Source organism: Electrona antarctica (genome assembly GCF_951216825.1).
Source record: "Electrona antarctica genome assembly, chromosome: 9".
In the NCBI taxonomy this organism is placed as follows: Eukaryota; Metazoa; Chordata; class Actinopteri; order Myctophiformes; family Myctophidae; genus Electrona; species Electrona antarctica.
Genome location: NC_136790.1, coordinates 47,418,378 through 47,431,807, shown reverse-complemented (window position 1 = coordinate 47,431,807; position 13,430 = coordinate 47,418,378).

Sequence of the window (13,430 nt, the reverse complement as noted above, 5' to 3'; positions counted from 1 at the left end):
AAAAGCACAACTGTTTTTTGAAACAAATTCCCTGCAAACGTCTTCCTGTTTTTCCATTGTAGGCCTAGTCGGGCTGGGAAGGGTCAGTTGCGTATACACGCATGACTGCACGCACGCACACTAATTAAATAGCTAATTATCTCCACCTGGCCAGAGATGATTTTCACCGGTCTGCAGTACAATTATGAGGTACTTTTACTCTGCTGGAGTATTTCCAAATTTCAGTACTTTTACTTCTACTCCACTAACATGCACTGCAATTATTTTTTACTTGTAACGAGTATTTCTACATTGCAATATTGATACTTTTACAAAACATTTGAGTACCTTTTCCACTGTCTGTCTGTCTGTCTGTCTGTCTGTCTGTCTGTCTGTCTGTCTGTCTGTCTGTCTGTCTGTCTGTCTGTCTGTCTGTCTGTCTGTCTGTCTGTCTGTCTGTCTGTCTGTCTGTCTGTCTGTCTGTCTGTCTGTCTGTCTGTCTGTCTGTCTGTCTGTCTGTCTGTCTGTCTGTCTGTCTGTCTGTCTGTCTGTCTGTCTGTCTGTCTGTCTGTCTGTCTGTCTGTCTGTCTGTCTGTCTGTCTGTCTGTCTGTCTGTCTGTCTGTCTGTCTGTCTGTCTGTCTGTCTGTCTGTCTGTCTGTCTGTCTGTCTGTCTGTCTGTCTGTCTGTCTGTCTGTCTGTCTGTCTGTCTGTCTGTCTGTCTGTCTGTCTGTCTGTCCGTCTGTCTGTCTGTCTGTCTGTCTGTTTCTATTTCTATTGGAAATTAGATTGTTTCTGTGCGTGCGTGCGTATGTACGTATGTACGTGCGTGTGTGCGTGCGTGCGTGCGTGCGTGTTGGATTTTATTGCTGTTCTACCCGTAAGGCACAAAAGTGTACCTCACAAAAGTGACTCACTCACTCACTCTCTCTCTGTCCCTCTCTCTCTCTCTCTCTCTCTCTCTCTCTCTCTGTGTCCCTCTCCCTCTCTCTCCCTTTCTGGGCCTGTTTTCTGTGTTGTAAAGGTCATGTGAATGCCCCATGGGCAGCTCAGCTGTTAATGAGAATCTATGAATTATCGGTCTTATTAAACCTTAATGACAGGCACCTGCTTGGACGCCAATATAAGCAAGGCTCCACCAATCATCAAACACAGAGAATATCTTCTAATAATCCACTGCATTATTAAATGAGGAGGGGGCGTGGGACGAGACCCCTGCCAAGACAGATCCTTCTGTGATCATCCATGTGATGTTCCCTGTGAAACACGACACACTAATAAAACATTAAGATTGAGATCTTCTGCTTCTCTGGGATTTAGGAGATGCATGTTGGTGATTTTTACATGTCCCCCCCTCTCTCTCTCTCTCTCTCTCTCTGTGTGCACGAGCGCACAGGACGGAGTTCTCCGCCCTATCAATTAGTAACGCCCAGCGCTCAAGACAGTGATTGGTCAAAAGGACGGAGATTATTGATATCAAAACCGATCGCATCGCTCCACAGACTGGGAGCGTCTGTTGCGCAACACTCGGTTATTTTCCGGTGGGACGTCATCGGAAATGTCCCCCCCCCCCCCATTTTAGCCGACGAGATCGAAAATCTTAAAACGTGAATAACTCTTGATCTAAATCATTCCGTCCAATTCTAAGAAAGGATTATGTGTTAGACGGCCCACCGCGGTCCCGTCGCTAGTCGCGTTAGAATGAATCATACCTCCCGTTGTTGTCTCTCGCCTCGGGAGTGTTTTGGCTACATCAAGCTACTTCAGCCACATCCGGGATAACATCCGGTCCGTCGCTAAATGTGCTCCGCTGCTATAAATTTCTGGGCGCTCTGATTTAATGGATTAAATAACCCTGGGCGTTCGGGGTGTCAGAGGGACCCCACTTCCTTTGCACGCTGCTCAAAGAGTTAGACGTAGTGAGCTGCAATGAGCTGCAGGAATGGATGTGTCGGCAAGGATAAGATCAAGTGAGTGACAGCTTAGAAGCAAGTCATTTTTACCCAATTTAACCAAAGCAAGAAAGTGCCTAAGAACCACGCAGAAGAAAGCCAACAAGCCTTTGAAGGAGACGATGAATCAAAGATACTCAAGCTCTCTCTCTCTCTCTCTCTCTCTCTCTCTCTCTCTCTCTCTCTCTCTCTCTCTCTCTCTCTCTCTCTCTCTCTCTCTCTCTCTCTCCAGAGTCCAGAGTCAGACTCTATACTGAGTTCACTGTACATCTTTCTATGACCATGAATAAACCTTTTCACTCAAAACTTTTCATAGGACATCAAGGGCTTGCCTTGATGTGCACTACAAATGAGCTTTACAAATGGAACAAAATTACCTGGGTCCATTTGGCTCCATTTGTATGCTGTGCATATCAGTGCATGTTCCCAAACTTTTTAGCTCGAGACCCAAAAGAGAGATTAGATGTTTGCCTGAGACCCAAACTACAGAAAATAGTGAATCTAAAAGCTTGCGCTGCATTGTGAGCTTGTAGATCAGAAGGCATGGGGAGAGAGTATGTTTTGCACTGTCTGTCCGTGTGTCCGTGTGTCCGTCCGTGTGTGTCCGTCCGTCTGTGGACAGCTAATCTCCGGCACCGTTAACCCGGTCGATGCCAAATTTTACACACACACTCCCTGGATGCCAACGATGAACCTCTGCCCCCAAATTTCCAGAACGGCCTGTTATAGCGTCACCAGGAGGCCAACTTTTGAAAAATACATTTTTTTATATTACTCCTCCAGATTCTGTCCATAAATCCTGCAAATCGTTACACACTATAGTGAGTATAATCATGAACGCAGTGTGCAATTTACGTGGAATCTTTCACAGACTTTCCTACTAGGCTGAGGAATATATCCCACCCTTTTCACATTGGCCTGTTATAGCGCCACCAACAGGTGGATTTTTGCAAAACACATTTTTTGAACAAAATGCCTCAAATCATCCAATTGCCATCAATGGTATAAGAACAAATGGCACCCTTTTCACATTGGCCTATTATAGCGCCACCAGGAGGCCACAACCTGACCTGGCCTGCAGTGGAGACCTGTGCCCCGAGTGGCACTTTTTCTAGTTTTTTTTAATTTGCTGCTTTCTTTCGTTTTAGCGATTTTAGCTATTTTTGACAGGGGAATTCGAACATGAGGCTTAATATGTATTGTTTTACACAATTTTACAGTGATTTATTGTTTTATTGTGATCACTGAGTCTGACACTGTGGACAGAGGAGGGTGATCACTGACACACTGTGGACAGAGGAGGGTGATCACTGACACACTGTGGACAGAGGAGGGTGGTCACTGACACACTGTGGACAGAGGAGGGTGATGACACACTGTGGACAGAGGAGGGTGGTCACTGACACTGTGGACAGAGGAGGGTGGTCACTGACACACTGTGGACAGAGGAGGGGGGTCACTGACACACTGTGGACAGAGGAGGGTGGTCACTGACACTGTGGACAGAGGAGGGTGGTCACTGACACACTGTGGACAGAGGAGGGTGATCACTGACACACTGTGGACAGAGGAGGGTGATCACTGACACACTGTGGACAGAGGAGGGTGGTCACTGACACACTGTGGACAGAGGAGGGTGATGACACACTGTGGACAGAGGAGGGTGGTCACTGACACTGTGGACAGAGGAGGGTGGTCACTGACACACTGTGGACAGAGGAGGGTGGTCACTGACACACTGTGGACAGAGGAGGGGGGGTCACTGACACACTGACACACTGTGGACAGAGGAGGGTGATCACTGACACACTGTGGACAGAGGAGGGTGATCACTGACACACTGTGGACAGAGGAGGGTGGTCACTGACACACTGTGGACAGAGGAGGGTGATGACACACTGTGGACAGAGGAGGGTGGTCACTGACACTGTGGACAGAGGAGGGTGGTCACTGACACACTGTGGACAGAGGAGGGTGGTCACTGACACACTGTGGACAGAGGAGGGTGGTCACTGACACACTGTGGACAGAGGAGGGTGACACACTGTGGACAGAGGAGGGTGATGACACACTGTGGACAGAGGAGGGTGGTCACTGACACACTGTGGACAGAGGAGGGGGGTCACTGACACACTGTGGACAGAGGAGGGTGGTCACTGACACACTGTGGACAGAGGAGGGTGGTCACTGACACACTGTGGACAGAGGAGGGTGGTCACTGACACACTGTGGACAGAGGAGGGTGGTCACTGACACACTGTGGACAGAGGAGGGTGGTCACTGACACACTGTGGACAGAGGAGGGTGGTCACTGACACACTGTGGACAGAGGAGGGTGGTCACTGACACACTGTGGACAGAGGAGGGTGGTCACTGACACTGTGGACAGAGGAGGGTGGTCACTGACACACTGTGGACAGAGGAGGGTGATCACTGACACACTGTGGACAGAGGAGGGTGATCACTGACACTGTGGACAGAGGAGGGTGGTCACTGACACACTGTGGACAGAGGAGGGTGGTCACTGACACACTGTGGACAGAGGAGGGTGATCACTGACACACTGGCAGAAGTGTGAGACAGAAGTGTACAACTGTATTCGAAAACGTTTAGTCAGTTAAATTAAGTCCCATCACGCTCACATCTATATACAAATTACATCCTTCCTGCACATAATTCTACATTCATTCAAACTCCTAACTCTGACTGGGGACTGACTGGCAGGGAGTCTGGGAGATAGTTAAGTTTAATGATCATTATTACAGCTTTTGGAAATATTTAATATCGATGTGCTGTCACAATTAAACGTAACGTTGATATGGCACACTGACTATCAAGACAAGTAGATCGATGTAGAGGGAAAAGAGGAGGGGATACAGTCTAATAATAATAATAATTGATTTCATTTTTATAGCGCTTTTCTATGCTGTCACGATGTGGTTCTGGAGGTGTAGGACTGAACCAGGCACAGGCAGAGCAGTGAAGATGCAAGTGGTTTTAATTCCCCAAAACGCACACTGTGAAATAACTTGGAATAACTAGGACTTGGAATAACTATGAATAAACTAGGGAAACACAAGGAACAGACCACATCATTCACGACGACGAACTGACAAGGAACTGCAAACACTGGGGCATATAGACAAGACTAACTACACACAGGTGAACTGAAACACACAATCAACACTGGGATAGGCTAACAGGCAACAGGACACAGGTGGCTAGGGTTACACTAATACAAGGAGGTGAGACAGAAAAACAAGGCAGACAGGAAATCACAGAACACTACTACAAAATAAGGTACAACCACAAATACAAGTAATAAGTCCCAAAACACAGACAGTGTGTAGTCCAAGGGCAGAGAAGCGTATTGTGACATATGCACTACGTGCTTACTCAAAACACTTACAATGGTCCATTCATTCATACTAGGCCAATGGAGGATGCAGTCAATTAAGTATACAGGGGTTAAGGGGTTAACAGTAGAGCCAATAGAGCAATACTGTAAACTGTACAGGTCTACTACAGTTCATTTTGAATCTAAGATGGATTTTATTTTAAATTAGTAATGTTTCTCTGTTGGCAGGAAGCATGACAGCTGAGAGGGGGAAAGCACATGGTTAGGCACAAGAGAGCAGCCCGGGGCCGATAGGCCAGAAGAAGGTCATAGGCTACCGTGTGCTGGTGCAAAGAGCAGGACTTAACCTCCTACCCCACCGATAGATCTGATAGGACCCTGATTGGTTTTCTTCAGAAAGCAGCTGACATCGTATTCAGTCTCCACACCAGACTCCCGGCGCCGCCATCGCACCTCAGGTTCCATTTCCCCCTGGTCCCGCGTCCAAGGTGATGATGTATGCTCGGTGTCAGCGGTGTAAACTATGACCTATTAGCGCTGATGAATGGTCATGCCGTGTTTTGTCTCCACGTCTGTTTGTTGCAGCCATGGGTGTTCTGTTCTGCAGTGCAGCGACGTAACTACCCAGCACCAGGCCCTGACGCAGGCCCCCACCAAGCCGCTATAGAAACAAATTAACTATGTTTTGTATCAGACCAAACACTACTCTAAAATGAATTGTAAAGTGCTACCCAAGAGTGAAATTAACTGCTGGGAAAATCCCTAATTGAGAGAGTGTAGGCGTAACAAGCACACCATGCTCAGTGTACATGAAATATAGGCTGCATGGCTAACAGGGCAATCAGAATATTAACGAAGTCCCATAACGTAAAGAACACAGTCGGCTGTGGACTGCAAACACTGCAAGGCCTCCTGGTACCATCCGCTCCCGACCGGATCATGAACAACATTAAGTTACCATCCGCTCCCAACCGGATCATGAACAACATTAAGTTACCATCCACTCCCGACCGGATCATGAACTACAACATGACGTAAGTTACCATCCGCTCCTGACCAGATCATGAACTACAACATGACATAAGTTACCATCCGCTCCCGACCGGATCATGAACTACAACATTAAGTTACCATCCGCTCCCGACCGGATCATGAACTACAACATGACGTAAGTTACCATCCGCTCCCGACCGGATCATGAACTACAACATTAAGTTACCATCCGCTCCCGACCGGATCATGAACTACAACATGACGTAAGTTACCATCCGCTCCTGACCGGATCATGAACTACAACATTAAGTTACCATCCGCTCCCGACCGGATCATGAACTACAACATTAAGTTACCATCCGCTCCCGACCGGATCATGAACTACAACATTAAGTTACCATCCGGTCGGGAGCGGATCATGAACTACAACATGACGTAAGTTACCATCCGCTCCCGACCGGATCATGAACTACAACATTAAGTTACCATCCGCTCCCGACCGGATCATGAACTACAACATGACGTAAGTTACCATCCGCTCCCGACCGGATCATGAACTACAACATTAAGTTACCATCCGCTCCCGACCGGATCATGAACTACAACATGACGTAAGTTACCATCCTCTCCCGACCGGATCATGAACTACAACATGACGTAAGTTACCATCCGCTCCCGACCGGATCATGAACAACATTAAGTTACCATCCGCTCCCGACCGGATCATGAACTACAACATGACGTAAGTTACCATCCGCTCCCGACCGGATCATGAACAACATTAAGTTACCATCCGCTCCCGACCGGATCATGAACTACAATATGACGTAAGTTACCATCCGCTCCCGACCGGATCATGAACTACAACATGACGTAAATTACCATCCGCTCCCGACCGGATCATGAACAACATTAAGTTACCATCCGCTCCCGACCAGATCATGACAAGACCCACAACGAACGACGAGCAGTGTTGTCTCGTTGGAGTCCCGGCAGAGACTGAGATTTAAAGACAAGACACGCCGGGTACCCAGGCGTGTCACGTGGCCGGCTGGCCACTAGCGAGCTGGTCAGACTCCCACGTGATCAAGCCGGCCCTCCCTCAAGATGGTAAGCGAGAAGGGACATCTCATGTTCTGCAGCAGGAAGGAAACACATCACAACAACACACACACCAACCATAATTTGACTTATCCCCATTACGCCAGCTGGTGCATATGGCAGCAACAAAGTTCCTCCACTTGCATCTGTCTTTGGCCATCTTCTCTATGGTCCCCCATCTCTGATGTTGTTGCTGGAGCTCCTTCTCGATCGTCCTACGCCATGTTATTTTAGGCCTGCCTTTCTTTCTCTTTCCTTCTGGGGTCCAGTGTAATGCGACTCTTGGGATTGTGTTGATGTCCATTCTGAGCACATGACCAACCATAATAGGCGCCACTAAGCCAGTGCGGTGTTGACAGTTGCTCCGTAGGCTGTCAATATAGATATAATAACATTAGTTCTATATATATATTACCAGTAACTCATCGATATAATGGATATAGCAATAAACGTATATATATATATTTATCATACCACTTACTAAATAACTGAATAATAACAATAAGAAAAATAACGGCGGCTGCCGTTACATGATACACACATGTACATAAGCACCCAGACTATGGTGGTATGGTACCAATATTCACAGTGCATCAGCAACAGTTCCTCTCCTACACCGGCAGGACACACAGTTGCTGACTTTCCGTTTGGCATTTGTTTGCAACAGCTTGCATCACTTTATTCCATGATGAATGTGCCCGTGTCACAATCCAAACTCCAAATGCTCTGCAGGGAGAATACAGGTCAGGAACAACACAAATACAGGAAAAATATGCTGTCAAGACAAGTGGTATAAAGCACAACTTTAAACACAGTATGCTGCTTTATCACTATTTATAGGGGTTCAGGTATCAGGCGGTGAGTTGGATTAAGGAGGTATAGGTAGTGCACAGAAATGGTTATATCCTGCAGTCTGCACTGTCTCATCTATCATGTCAGGTCACCTTAAAGGATGTTACTGTCAGTGTTTTAGCAAGTCAGCGGACTTATACAGTATACATAGTTTGATCACTGCTTTTTGCAAATATAGCATTTGGTGGACTAGAAGTGGCCAAGTTAAAACAAGGGGGAGTTGATACACTAAGCGCTGTTCCGTGAAGGGTAGAGAAATACTGCTGAGACAAACACACACACACACACACACACACACACACACACACACACACACACACACACACACACACACACACACACACAGTGCGAATCAATATAGTGAACTTGAACAACTTGCTTGGAAAAAGGAAAATAAGAAAATAAGAGGCAGAATGTAGTTTGTCACATCCTCAAGCAAAAGTTGTTGGACCACAGCCTTTGATAATGAATAAGGAACCAACTTGGGGCTATTACTACTAGGGGCAATATTTGCTGGGTGAATTGCCAGCAATATAGGTACACTTTTTGGTGATGAATTGCTAACCCTTTCCTTATGTGTAGTGTACACATAATTTGAGTCCAGACAGTCAATTTCCGATTTCTAACCGATGGAAAACTGTCACTTGTTATCACACGCTATATTCTTGGACCTTCAAGGAAGAGAGAATGTTCACATGTACATTCCTAATTATTTATTCAGTTCTATTTGAGGTTTGCTCTTCCTCCATTATATTGTGAAACAATAGAATAATATATGTTTCATTACATCTATTGTTACACGACTGCCTACTAAACATTTCCACCAAGATGCTTGTTCTGTAGCAACCCTATTGTTGTGCATTAGGTAGCAACATGGAAAGTACACAATATTGACTGTGTACTTTCCTATTGTTCTATTGTTCTATTGTTACATCTATCGTGTAACAATAGATGTAATGAAACATATATTATTCTATTGTTTCACAATATAATGGAGGAAGAGCAAACCTCAAATAGAACTGAATAAATAATTAGGAATGTACATGTGTTCATTCTCTCTTCCTTGAAGGTCCAAGATTCTAGCGTGTGATAACAAGTGACAGTTTTCCATCGGTTAGAAATCGGAAATTGACTGGAATGAAGATAGATGTGTTTAGCTCTTTTGTGCATATACTGTACAGTACAAATGTCAATTTAATAATGCAATTATTGTTATAATCTCAAGGATGAAGCCTTGCAGCAGGAGCTCATATCTACGGCTCAGTTTACTCAATGACATTGTGATCTCTATGCATAGTGTGATGCAAACAATACTTTTCTGAGAACTACTGTAGCAACCAGTTATTACAGCATTGCTTGTACAGTGAATCTCAGTGGTGGGAGTACAGTACTTAAGTAGAATTGTGGGGTATTTGTACTTTACTCCAGTTTTTTCCAATTTCCAGTACTTTTACTTCTACTCTACTACATCTCGGATCCGAATATAGTACTTTTACTTCACTACAATTATTTGAAAACTTAAGTTACTATACATTGTAGATTTTGATTATTATTATAAAGCGTGCATTAACAACTCCAGTCATACATTTTGGCCATTTGAAAGTAGTCATTCTACGAACTAAAAAACATCTGCAACTAGGACGTATCCTCAGTGATGTATCCCAAGGTCATCTGGGTTTCGGGTCTTCCAACATCATACCCCTCACTCGGGTGACCCAGCCGGGGTGATCTAGTCCCGACTTACATCCCAGTAGCTACCCTAGATCAGTCCCTCAGGGAAAAACCAGGGACACACAATCCGCAGCTCCAGAACTACTCTGCCGGCACTGGGCGTGCCATCCGGCACGTGGAGGGACTGTGGGTTGACTCTGGGCACTTCCTACGTCTCACCACGTCCTCTCCTGCTCTCACCAGGAGTATGAACAGGACCTGTGCGTTGCACCAGATTCCAGCACCAGACACTTCATTCGGGAGTGGTCGATAGTCTATTCCTATGAGTCACTATAAATAGAAACTAAGAACTAAAAAACATCGCTAGGATGCAACTGGGACGTATCCTCAGTGATGTATCCCAAGGTCATCAGGGTTTCGGGTCTTCCAACATCATACCCCTCACTCGGGTGACCCAGCCAGGGTGATCAAGTCCCGACTTACGTCCCAGTAGTAGCTCACAATTATTCTGAACTTAGAATAATTGATCTGCTACGTAGATCTGCTATTTTCAAAAGATTTTTATACATTTGAAAACTTGAAATGGGACATTCTGCATGAGTAGGCCTACTTTCTACTTTTGGTACTTTAAAGTATTTTGATGCAAACACTTTTGTACTTTTACTCAAGTACATTTTGAATTCCGTATTTCAACAGAGTATTTCTATTGCAGTATGGATACTTTTACTAAGGTAAAAAGAAAAGAATATTTTTTCCACCACTGGGCTTATGTCTTTTTCTTGACAGTCCATCAGTAGGTCAGTTGAGAGTGTTTCAAACCGAAAGCAGGTCCTCAGACAGCAGAGTTATAGCTTTGAATGGCAGACCCAGTGGTATTGTTGCCTTACATGCTTTATTGAACGATAGGCTAGGTTATAAATAAGAGAAAATGATAGAGAAGAGTACCCCAGTGAAAGCATTATATTCTCTTAATGGTAAACATCATTTTGAACTTCTGTTGCATGGGTGAAAAGGTATGAAATATACACCTTGGGACAACATACCCTCTAGCAGTGATAAATGTAACAAGATTGATCGAGGATCTCTTTTTCTCGCCCCCTCTGATCTTCTGCAGCAATTTACTGACCAGCCACTTTGAAATAGAGAGAATGGGCAAATCAATGGCCTTTTGCTCAAGCAAAAAGACCTGTGGGAGTGTTTGGTGTCAAGTCGAAACCCAGTGGTTTATCCTACCCAGACTCTGGATACCAAATTATCCTTTCCCATGGGACTGATGACTAGGATATGGGCTTGGACCATAAACCCAGAAATGAGGGAAATTGTTGACATAGTTAATTCGGTGGAAAATTACTGTATATTAATTGAACTGAAAGCGTTTAAGCACAACAAATAAGCACCATCAATATCCAATTACTGTATACCTTACTTCTCTGCACTGGCTGCCAGTTGAATTTCGAATCAATTTCAAAGTTTTACTCATCACATTCAAAGCCAGCCTAGGTCTTGCGCCACCTTATATCTCAGACCTACTGCCCCCATACATACCAGCCCGCAGTCTGAGATCCTCTAATAAAGTACTCCTACCCCTACCAAAGGGGCCCCTGAACTCGACCGGTCGCATGGCCTTTTCCTTTAGGGCCCCCACCCTATGGAACGCTCTGCCCCTGGAAATCAGGCTCGCTGAGTCAGTTCCACATTTTAAATCTCTACTTAAAACTCATTTTTATAGACTAGCTTTTAATTCTGATTTCTCCTGATCGTGTTCTATTGATTGTTTACTCTGCCTTGTATTATTATTTGCTTTGCATTGTTTCTGTGTTTTTCCTGCTGTGTGATGTTTACTTTTGCTGTTTCCTTTTGTAAAGCACTTTGTAACGTTGTTTTGAAAGGTGCTATAGAAATAAAGCTTTATTATTATTATATTATACTAATATAGTTACTATTTTGTTGAAGTGAAGCAGTTAATATTGGTCAATATACAGTATAGAGTAATACTTCAAACCTAATCCACACTTCAATGAACTTCTTAAGTATGCATCTATTCCTTTTAAATGTAATTTGTTTTATGGTGGATAGATCATTATGAAACAGAATTATTCAGTTGCTCATTATTTATTTTTCATACATTTATTTTATTCGTGCATACATATCATCAGAATAAGCTCATTTTGGTATAGCCTTTTAAAGGACTTGAGATATAATGGCCTGTCCTGCCACCCCAACATGATGTATGGTAAGGAAAAGGTTTGGCTGAAACGTGTGATGGTTTATTCATTAAAATGCAGAAAGCACTTTTGCCCCAAAACAAATCACTTAAAATAAAAATTGGACTTCCTGTGTAAGTTCAAACCTCTGCTGGGTTTTCTCAGTTTGATGCTATGAAGTGCGCTTTCTGGTTAAATAATAAATGAAGGGATGTTTACATGGTTGCACTCCAGAGAACTATTTCCACAACGCAGCGAAAGTCGAAAAATCTCTACAACTTCCCACCTGTACGTGGAGAATTATCGTTGCCATTTAGGTTGTTTGTGTTCGTGACATATTAAGATTAAATGTTAACAGAAAAAAAAAGAAAAGAAGAAGCGCTACGTGTGTCCTTTATATGTAGAGAGAACTGTAGACAGGTGCTCTTTGGAGAGGGTTTCATATAGCAAAGCACAAGAGTTCTTAAAAAGTTCTATACCTTGAGTCAATGTCACTGTGGAAGGAGTTATAAGGTGGCGAACTTAAAAGAGGGTCCAAGGCAGCTCTGTCCAGTAGAAGTAGAAATATCGGCCTGCATGGGCCTTCATCAGGGTCAACTGTTGACCCTGATGAAGGCCCATGCAGGCCGAAACGCGTTGGTCGTGTTTTTAACCCTTGTTTTTAATATTTAATTAATTAATGAAATAAAGGATTTTTCTACTTCTACTGGACAGAGCTGCCTTGGACCCTCTTTTAAGTTCGCCACCTTATATCTCCTTCCACAGTGACATTGACTCAAGGTATAGAACTTTTTAAGAACTCTTGTGCTTTAAGATTAAATGTGTTTTATTTTTTTATTTTCAAATGTGAGTGGGAATTAAACTGCCAACAAATGTCTGTCAAAAGAGATGTTATGATGATAGTACCAGTAAGGGTACAGTAAGACACCTGGGGCCGAGGTCGCGTGCAATGTCACGAGACCTGGGCACCATATATGGGGCTTTCCCCATGTATGGGGATTTTGAATGATACACTGACTGACTGACCGTGAAATGCATGATTCCATTGTTAACTGTGACCTTTGCGGCAACCACAGTGGTTATCATGAGACTGTCACAATATGATCATATATTGGCATACCCATATATGGGCTTAATATTGATCACAGTCAAGGATCTCCATATATGGGCATAACAGGGATTGCTAATCTCTGACGGCAGCACCTCTGGCATTCCCTGGCCAGATGACAGGCCAGGGAACAAAGTTTCATAACACCCCGAACGCCCGGGGGTATGTGTAACCATTAAATCAGGACGCGCTGACACATCACTCACACTGACAT